The sequence below is a fragment of the Panthera pardus genome, unplaced genomic scaffold, assembly GCF_024362965.1.
Source record: "Panthera pardus isolate Hobbes unplaced genomic scaffold, ASM2436296v1 HiC_scaffold_2, whole genome shotgun sequence".
NCBI lineage: Eukaryota > Metazoa > Chordata > Mammalia > Carnivora > Felidae > Panthera > Panthera pardus.
This window is the reverse complement of record NW_026526765.1, coordinates 23,203,277-23,213,522: the sequence shown is the minus strand read 5'-3', so window position 1 is coordinate 23,213,522 and position 10,246 is coordinate 23,203,277. Positions and strand designations below refer to the sequence as shown.

General features: G+C 36.4%; 1 pseudogene; it reads right to left on the bottom strand.

Moving 5' to 3' along the window:
- Positions 1-322: 322 nt before the first annotated feature.
- On the bottom strand, positions 323-1,686 carry LOC109267663 (ectonucleoside triphosphate diphosphohydrolase 6-like; annotated as a pseudogene).
- Between the last annotated feature and the right edge of the window lie 8,560 nt (positions 1,687-10,246).

Below are 10,246 nucleotides of genomic sequence, written 5' to 3'. Positions count from 1 at the left end.
ATATGTGTGTATTCCTTTTAAAAGGATTCCCACAATGTAGTTAATTAGCAAGCATATCCTTGTGTGTGTGTGTGTGTGTGCGTGTGTGTGTATGTGTGTTTGTGATGACGACACTTCATGTCAGTAAATTTCAATTATACAATACTACACTATCAACTACAGCCATGGTCACAACATTATACATTAGATCTTCAGAACTTATTTATCGTAAAATGTGGAGACTGTCACCACTTTGGGGAGGAGGTCCCAAGGTAAACCTGAGCGCTGACTGAGAGATAGGGGAGAATAGGGCAGCTTGGCAGTAGAAAGCTGAGAAGCTGGGCTACCAAGAGGCTTGACTTTTCTGTCGGTTCAGTGAGTCGATGTAATGAAAAATGGCTCCCAGAGCATAACTAGTCTTAACATTGTCAATTTTCTGAGTCAGCTTTAGCACTTTGTTCCCTAGAAACATGAATTCTTGCGGTAGCAAGCTGACATAGGTGATATCCATGCATACATACAAAAGGCTTTTTCTGTGGATGAGTCTCCATTGTCTAACACACACACTTGTTTGAAGTCTCAAAGTCTCCAGCCACAAGACTGCCTCCTTTATCTGTATCTAGAAGGCCAAAATTTGCTGCAAAATCATGGTAGTAGGAAAATACATAAAAATCCAAGTTCTTCACGTCTTCCATTTTGCTTGCTTTGTTTTAAAAGCTCGCTTTGTTTGTTCTGTCCCTCTGCTAGCACACAACACATGGCGGCTAACCACTTTTTGTCCTGATAATCTGTATATTATTTCAACACGTTCCTATTCTCCTTTGAAACTGGGAGACAAACCAGGGCTGAGCAACTCCTTTCCAACTTTAGCAGATTCTTTTCCATACTAATTACAAGCCTGGCCAACATCAATACAAGACCCAGTAGATGTAGAAATGGAAATTATAGGTTCTGTTACACATCTGGAACAATGTTACGTTAATGACTGGGGATGTCAGAAGGGTGCTTCAACTCTTGGAAGTAAGATGAACTGAGTGGATGTTCCCCACAAATCCAGCATGCCTATACTGCTTCCTCCTGGGGGGCCTTCAACCACCCATTAGGAAGCTGGCTGTGATCCATGATGAAATGTCTTCATTTATTCCATTCATGGTGAAAACACAGTCCTCTCCTACATGGAAGGAGATGCCTTAAACACTTCTTTCACCTCATGTCTTTATAGTTGCTTCTGAGCCTTTTATCCTAATAATAGGTATAAATCTGTTGTTCTCTCAAGGAACAAACAGGTGACCTTTCAGAAGGCAAAATGAATTTGCTGTTTAACACTCTCTCTTACTACTCTTTCAAGATCATGATAATAAGCAGAAATGCCTGGCTTCAGTGCTCTGAAGCTTTCACGGGTCAAATTGGGAACTTCTCTGGCCTACTGTGCAAATTAGAAGATGAATATGTGGGTACCAGGAATCCCCGTGCCGAACATGATCCTGCAGAAGACTTCATGATCACTTCTAGCTGTGGAGAGGTTGGTGTGGGCCAACTGGCCCTTCCATTCTCCCGCAGCTGCCTCAACGTTGCTGAAGATGTGCTGAATGACAGAGACCAGTGCTTCCTGATGTACACAACATAAATAAACAGACGCACAAGAAGGCCCAGGGGTGATGCTATCTCTATTATCTTCAGGTTCCCATTATTTTGTATTTTTCTCATTTCTTTAAGGACTGTGCCTTAGCTATGATTGCATAGCAAGTGCATGGCAGAGCACCAACATGAGTCCACAGCTTCTCTAATAAAAAAAAAAAAAACACTTTATCATCTCATTTTTGCTCTTTCCAAAGCCTTTTCACAGAATTAATTGGTAGCAGAGGCACTTCCAAACTTCTTTACACAAATGGCCATTCATATCCCTGGCTTTCCACGTGTGCTTTGCATGGCCTCCTTTGTCCCATCCATGGATGCCAGTGTCATTCCTTTGGTCTGCCCAAAAGTGCACCAAAGGTAGGTGGAGGCTGCTTCCTGTTCTTCTGCGAGCTTCCCTAAGAACACTTAAGTATAGAAGACACAAATTAAACTTGTTTTGAATTAAATATAAACTGCGACAACAACACTTAGCTTGAACACATGGAGATACTTGAACCTAATGTATACATTTTTCTCTGTGATGTTAATACAATTCTAATATTCAAACACCACACATAAACTCATAATAGACAATGTACTGCATTTAAGTGATCTTAAATATCTCACAGTATTTCACTGATATATTTTTAAATTATGAAGTAAAATCAACATGTTTAAATTCACTATTCTTCTGTTGCAAAGACTATTAACTTCAATTATCTTGGCTTAGACCAAGCTTCATAGATTAAGAGCATGGTCCTCCACAAGCCCTCACTTTAGACAGCAGCTGCAAGTTTGAGAGTCCCTGGGCAACAATCAGTTCTGACCAGCTGGCTATAAATTGGAGAGTTTTCACTACCTCTTCATGTTGGATAATTTGCTAGAATAATTTACAAAACTCCAAAAGAGTTATACTTTTGATTACAGTTTTATTACAGCAAAAGGATACAAATCAGAGCAGCCGAAGGCAGAGCATATAGAGCAAGGTCCTGGAGGATTCCAAACATAACACTTCTGTTGTCCTCCTCCTGTGGAGTCAGGTAACAACCTCTCAGCACATCACTGTGTGATAACACACAGCATTGCCAACTGGGACACTCACCCAGGCTACATTTTCTACAGTTTTTGTTGGAGTTTCATTATTTGTGGATTGTTGATGGAATCATTCATCATGCTATTGAACTGAAATTTCTGGCCTTCTCCACTCTCTAGAGATCTGGCTGATATCATGTGACAGAAAGCTCTAAGCCTTACGTGATTTGTCTTCCTCTCTGGAATGGCCAACTTCTATCTTGAGTCATCTCCTTAGCACGAACTATGCATCTCCCCTCCCCCAGCCCCACTGAGCCACCTCAGCATAAACCTGTAGGTGCCCTTGAAGTCCACCATGAAAATCAAGGACATTCTTATGACCAAGGAAAGTCCAAGGGTTTAGAGGTTACTTCCCAAGAACTTGGACAAAAGTCATCCAAGTTTGTTGTTACACAACTACTTAATCATAATCAAAAATGAGCTAAAGAAAACTTCTGTAGTGCAGGTGACATTCTACTATAAAAACTGAGAAACAAAATAAGTATTGAACCTCATGTAGTAAGCTGTCCAAACACTACAGAACAGTTGACTCCAACACTCTCTGCCAGTAGAGCTAGAATTGTCTTCTGGAAATATTTGTGGATATATTGTAGCACATGGAAAAAATATAGAATACTTTCCCTCAGAGTTCCATACCATAGCATGTATCAGAAACTAACATTTTGAAATGTATTCCTAATCATCAGTTAGAACTGTTTGTTTGGAAGTAGAGGGAATGTACTTAGGAAATGACTCCATGGGCCAGAAAATTCTAGCAGAATCATTTCTATGTACGTCTACAGAAAAAATTTGGAGCAAGATCACACCTTAGATACTTGAGCAGCTTATAATAATATATGGTATTGTATTATCTGTGACCTAGATATAGAGGAATTATGTCTTGATATTACCAAATCCAATAGGACAAAGTGCTTTAGAATGCCATTTCTGAAAGCAGCTTGCCTGGGTTCAAACACTTACTCATTTACCAGGTGTGTGCCTCAGTAAAATCAATTAACTTACGGTGTTGACATTAATAATACTCTCTCAAACAATTGTGAAATTTAGTTAAAGAGAAATCAAGGGAAGTGATTAAACAATATCCAACTCATTGCAAATATTAAATAAATGGGAGATAACAGTAGTAGTATCTGTAGTGGTAAAACTGATACCAGAAGATTTGGTGTAATTTCTTTTACCTAAAATATAGAACTCTTCCATCTCAAATGTAGCATTATTTTTGCTCAAAATTAAAAATCTAAAAATATGCCTTTAAAATAGAGGAAACAATAGTTTTGAATGGCAAGCATTTTTGAAAATATGTTTAGAAGGAATCAAACTTCATTTTATGCCTTTGGTGTGCAATTTTTGATAGTTCAGCAATTGTCCCATAACGGACAATGAGAAAGCAAATAGAGCACATGCTTGATAGTGAGGTTCAGAAAGGGATTCTCCCTATTCCCAAATTTGTATTGCTCGAATGTCTCTATTACTACTCATCTAAAGTAGCTAAGAGATCACTTCCAGTGCCAGAGTAGGGTTCCTTTAATCCTCCAGTCATCTAGGGACCATTTCCTGACCATAAAGCCAGTCTATTAGCTACTAAGGAACAGTATACATCCATACCTTGCCATTATTTATTCTTCTGATGAAGTGAGAAATATCACTCTTAATTTTGTGCTCCTTTAGGAAATATATATTTTCCTTCTTCAGCCAAATGAAGCTATCACAGGTCACAAAGTAGCTGCCTTCCGGGATTGAATGTTGGTTCTCCACCTTTAGCCGTGATACTTGTTGGGAGTCGTCTAATAACTGACAATAGATTAGAGTTTTTTAACTCCTTGTAATTATGGGATCAGGTAACTTCTAAGAGGGAATTAATGTAGGGCTCAAAGATATTGGCTGCCTGTTCCCTTATGTGATCACTAATACTAGTGGTCACCCGTGATGCACAGTCCTAAATATGTCATTTCCGCTTGATGAGGTGAATCTTCTCTATTGCAATACTATTCGGACGTAAACCCTGACTTGATGAGTATTCGAACGCTACTAAATCCCTAAAAGGGGTTATAATTTGCTTTTCAAAGAGAGTACTCCTGGAGGTAGCTACAGATAATTTTTCTAGTTTTAATCGCAGCCATCACAACTCGATGGCATTTATAGGTCTTTGCCAAAGGCTCCAGTCAGCATTAGTGTATATTGCTGATACTTCCAATATCTTCTGAATGGCAGAATCATATATGGTCTTGTATTATTTACCTAATGCTATGTAACAAATGACCACAAACATAGTTGCTTAAAACAACACGCATTTATTATTTCACAGCAATCCTTTCAACGTTTTGAACTTGGCCATCACAACTTCTTCCTAGACGCGTCTCTAAATATTTTCAGAGGGTAACCCTGTGAATGAGTGAAATAGGTGATGGGGATTAGAGTGCACTTACTGTGATGAGCACAAGGTGCTGCATGTAAGTGTTGAATCACTAAGTTGTAAACCTTAAAGTAATATTACACTGTATGTTAACTGGAATTTCAATAAAAACTAAAAAAATAAAATAAATGGAGAAACTTTGTGAAACCATTCAGGTATTCTTAGGATTATTGCAGTTGTACAATGCCACATAATATTTTAATTATTTTTTATAAATAAATGAAATCCATTAACACTGACTTGCATAAAAGGTGAACATTTTTCAGTATTTCATTATATAATAAATATGGTAACAAATATGGGAAACATGCCCAAATATAGGCAAATGAGTACTTCATTGTGATAGCTGCTGGCCTGACAAAATCGTTATGTCTTACACCATTTTTTTTCCCTGTATCTAACTTGCTATAACTAAACTTCATTAACACTTTAGGAAATATGAGCCTTTTTCCATCTGGCACATGGCTTTTACAACTCATTTGCTGTAATTTAGAAAATCTGCAAACAGCTGGCAAAAAATATATTTTTATTAAGTTCTTTAGTATCATATTTGAAAGATCTGTGGCTTTGCCTCTGTTCCTTAAACCCAGAATATTTTCTTCTCTTTTCAATTCCATAGTCTCCATAACCTATTCTAAATTCTGAGAGGCTCGCTCTTTAATTATCAACCTGCATGTTAATTTCTTTTATTTAAATTTTATATGTAATTATATGTAATTCAACTGAATTTTGGCCTTGAAAATATTATTTTTTTTTAAATTTATTCATTTTTGAAAGACAGAGAGAGACAGAGCGTGAATGGGGGCCCGGCAGAGAGAGAGAGGGAGACAGAATCTGAAGCAGCTCCAGACTCCAAGCTGTCAGCACGGAGCCGGATACAGGGCTCGAACTCACGGACCGCAAGATCATGACCTGACTCAAAGTCAGCCACTTAACCGACTGAGCCACCCAGATGCCTCTGGCCTTGAAAATAGTAAAAGCATGAGTGGTTCCCCTTTTTGTTTGATTTTACAAAAACGATTTCAAACTGTGTCTCTTAATTCATGTAAAATTATTGAATAAATAATTAGTATGTTTCTGTTTTTAGGCTTCTTTCTTACATGTGTTATATGCCACATGTAGTTTTTCTATTATTAAATATCTACTCACATCCATGTCATATATTTCTGATTTTCTCACAATAATTAAGCAATAATATCAATAATTTATAAGGATTTAAGTATGTGTCCAAAAAGGATAAAGAATAAGATATGTATGTTTTATTTAAAAGGAAAAGTTATAATAAGATAAGAAGAGCTGGTAGTAATAAGTTATTTAAATAAATAAAATTGAGTTTTGTTTATAGTAAAGAAGTGACCAAGTATCCAGAAAGCAATTAAAAATGCAGCAGTTAAGAGTATGTAAACTATTTATAAAAGTATTCTTTTTTTTTTTTTTTCAACGTTTTTTATTTATTTTTTGGGACAGAGAGAGACAGAGCATGAACACGGGAGGGGCAGAGAGAGAGGGAGACACAGAATCGGAAACAGGCTCCAGGCTCCGAGCCATCAGCCCAGAGCCTGAGGCGGGGCTCGAACTCACGGACCGTGAGATCGTGACCTGGCTGAAGTCGGACGCTTGACCTGGCTGAAGTCGGACGCTTAACCGACTGCGCCACCCAGGCGCCCCATATAAAAGTATTCTTAAAAGTCTTGATGACTTGGCTAAAATATCTAATGAAAGTGGTTACCCAGCATCTGACAGTTTTGTTCTGGAGACATTGCCACCAAATGATGAACTTTGGCTCACCAAGACTCAGTATACATCAAAGGAATGAGGTCACAATTTCAACACCTGCCCAAATTGAATTCAAGTCCATTTTTCTAGAAAACTAGTATCCCACAGGGCTATAATCTCTGTGAAAGTGAGAACCAAATCTAAATCTCTTCCCCTTTCTCATCTAAACAACATTAAAATAAAAGTTGCTCATTGTAGAGCAGTAGGTCTGATGAGTGAGGAATTCTCTAAAAAGTTGTAATCAGAACCAAATTCTAACACAGTTCTGAAAGCCAAGATCACATCACATTCTCAGTTCAAAAGGCAATTCATCTCAATGTCAACTACACATATAATCTTTGGAGTAGTTTTCTCAATAATTTCACAAAGAATTTCAAGGGAAATGAGCAAATCATGGTCAAAAAATTCAAATGCATTAGCAAATGTCCTATATTCATAGATTAAAAGAACTAAAACTGTCAAGATGTTAATTATCTCCAAATTGGGTTATAGATTCAAAAATTTATAAATCAAAATATTTTAAAAATGTCTTTAGTTGATGTCACTTGACAAAATCTAGAACTTTTTTAGAAAAACAGTAAAAAATATTCAAGGTACTATTAAAGAGGATTAACAGATCTTTTGTTATTTATTTGTATTTTATATTTAAATTCTAGTTAGTTGACATATAGCGTAATATTGGTTTTAAGAGTAGAAATTCGTGATTCATCATTTAAGTATTATCCCCAGTGCTCATCAAAAGTGCCCTCCTCAATACCCATCATCCTTGTAGCCCATCTCCTTCTCATCCCCTCTCCAGCAGCCCTCAGTTTGGTCTTTATTTTTAAGAGTCTTTTATGGTTTGCCTCCCTCTCCTTTTTTTTTCTCTTCCTCTATGTTCATCTGTTTTGTTTCTTAAATTCTGTATATGAGTGAAATCATATGATAGTTGTCTTTCTCTGACTGACTTATTTTGCTTAGACTAATAGATTCTAGCACAATCTGCACTGTTGCAAATGGCAAGATTTTATTCTTTTTCATCGCTGAGTAATATTCCATTATATATATATATATATATATATATATATATCTCCATCCATTCATCAGTTGATAGACATTTGGGATATTTCCATAATTTGGTTTATTGATAATGCTTCTATAAACATTGGGGTGCATGTGCTTCTTTGAATCCATATTTTTGTATTCTTCGGGTAAATACCTAGTAGGACAATTGCTGGGTTATAGAATAGTTCTAGTTTTAAATTTTTTAGGAACCTCCACACTGTTTTCCAGAGTGTCAACAGTTTGCATTCCCACCAAAAGTACAAAAGGGTTCCCCTTTCTCTGCATCCTCACTAACATCTGTTGTTTCCTGTGTTGTTAATTGTAGTCATTCTGACATGTGAGATGGTATCTTATTATGGTTTCGATTTGTATTTCTCTGATAAGTGATGTTGAGCATTTTTTCATGTGTCTGTTAGCCATCTGTATGTCTTCTTTGGGAAAATGTCTATTCATGTCTTCTACCTATTTCTAAACTGGATAATTTGTTTTTAGAGGTGTTGAGTTTGAGAAGTTCCTTATAGATTTTGGATACTAACCCTTTATCACATATGTAATTTGTAAATATCTTCTCCCATTCTGTAGGTTGCCTTTTAGTTTTGTTGATTGTTTTCTTTGCTGTGTAGAAGCCTTTTTTTATCTTGGTGAAGTCCCAACAATTCATTTTTGCTTTTGTTTCACTTGCTTCCAGAGTCATGTCTAGTAAGAAATTGCTATGGCCAAGTTCAAAGAGATTGCCTCTGTTCTCCTCTGGGTTTTGATGGTTTCCTATTCATATTTAGGTCTTTAATCCATTTTGAAATTATTTTTGTGTTTTCTGTAAGAAAGTGGTCCAGTTCCACTCTTACGCATGTTGCTTTCCAGTTTTTCCAACACCATTTGTTGAAGACATTGTCTTTTTTCCATTGGATGTTCTTTCTTGCTTTGTCTAAGATTAGTTTACCATATAGTTGTGGGTCCCTTTCTGAATTTTCTATTCTGTTCCACTGATCTATGTGTCTGTTTTTGTGTCAGTACCATACTGTCTTGATGACTACAGCTTTGTAATATACTTGAAGTCTGGAATTGCAATGCCACAAGTTTTGCTTTCTTTTTTTCAACATTGTTTTGATTATTCAGGGTCTTTTGTGGTTCCATAGAGATTTTAGGATTGTTTTCTAGCTCTGTGAAAAATGCTTGTGGTATCTTAGTAGGGATTGCATTAAATGTGTAGATTGCTTTGGATAGTATAGACATTTTGACAATATTTGTTCTTTCAATCTATGAGCATAAAATTTGTTACCATTCCTTTGTGTAACCTTCAATTTCTTTCATAAGTGCCCTATAGTTTTCATAGCACAGATCTTTTACCTCTTTGGTTAGGTTTATTCCTAGGTATCTTGTGGTTTTTGTTGCAATTGTAAATGGGATTGATTCCTTGATATCCCTTTGTGCTGCTTCATTATTGGTGTACAGAAATGCAACACATTTGTGTACATTGATTTTGTACCTGTGACTTTTCTGAATTTGTGTATCAGCTTGAGCAATTTTTGGGTGGAGTCTTTCGGGTTTTCTACATAGAGTAGCCTGTTGCCTATGAATAGTGAAAGCTTGACTTCTTTTTTTCCTTGCCAATTTGTATGCCATTTATTTAGCATCAGCAAATGCTAAAACTTCCAGTACTATGTTAATAACAATGGTGAGAGTGGACATCACTGTCTTGGTCCTGACCATAGAGAAAATGCTCTCAGTTTTTCCCTGTTGAGGATATTATTAGCCATGGGTTTTTGTATATGCCTTTCATGATGTTGAGGTATGTTCCCTCTATCCATACTTTGTTAAGGGTTTTTATCAAGAATAGATACTGTATTTTGTCAGTTACTTTTTCTCCATCTTTTGAGAAGATCATATGGTTCTTATCCTTTCCTTTATCACTGTAGTGTATCATGTTGTTTGATTTGGGAATATTGAACCACCCTTGCATGCCAGAAGTAAATTCTACTTGATCTTGCTGATAATTCTTTTAATTTTCTTTTGGATTCAATTTGCCTGTATATTGTTGAGAATTTTTACATCGTGTTCATCAGGAATATTGGCCTATATTTTCTTCTTAGTGGGATAATTGTCTGATTTTGGAATCAAGGTAATACTGATCTCTAGGAATGACTTAGGAAGTTTTACTTCCATTTAATTTTTAGAAAAGTTTGAGAAGAGTAGGCATTAACTCCTTATTAAATGTTGGGTAGAACTTCCCTGGGAAGCCATCTGGCCCTGCACTTCTGTTTGTTGCGAGATTTTTGATTACTGATTCAATTTCTTTGCGGTTATGGTTATTTTCCATTTTTTTTT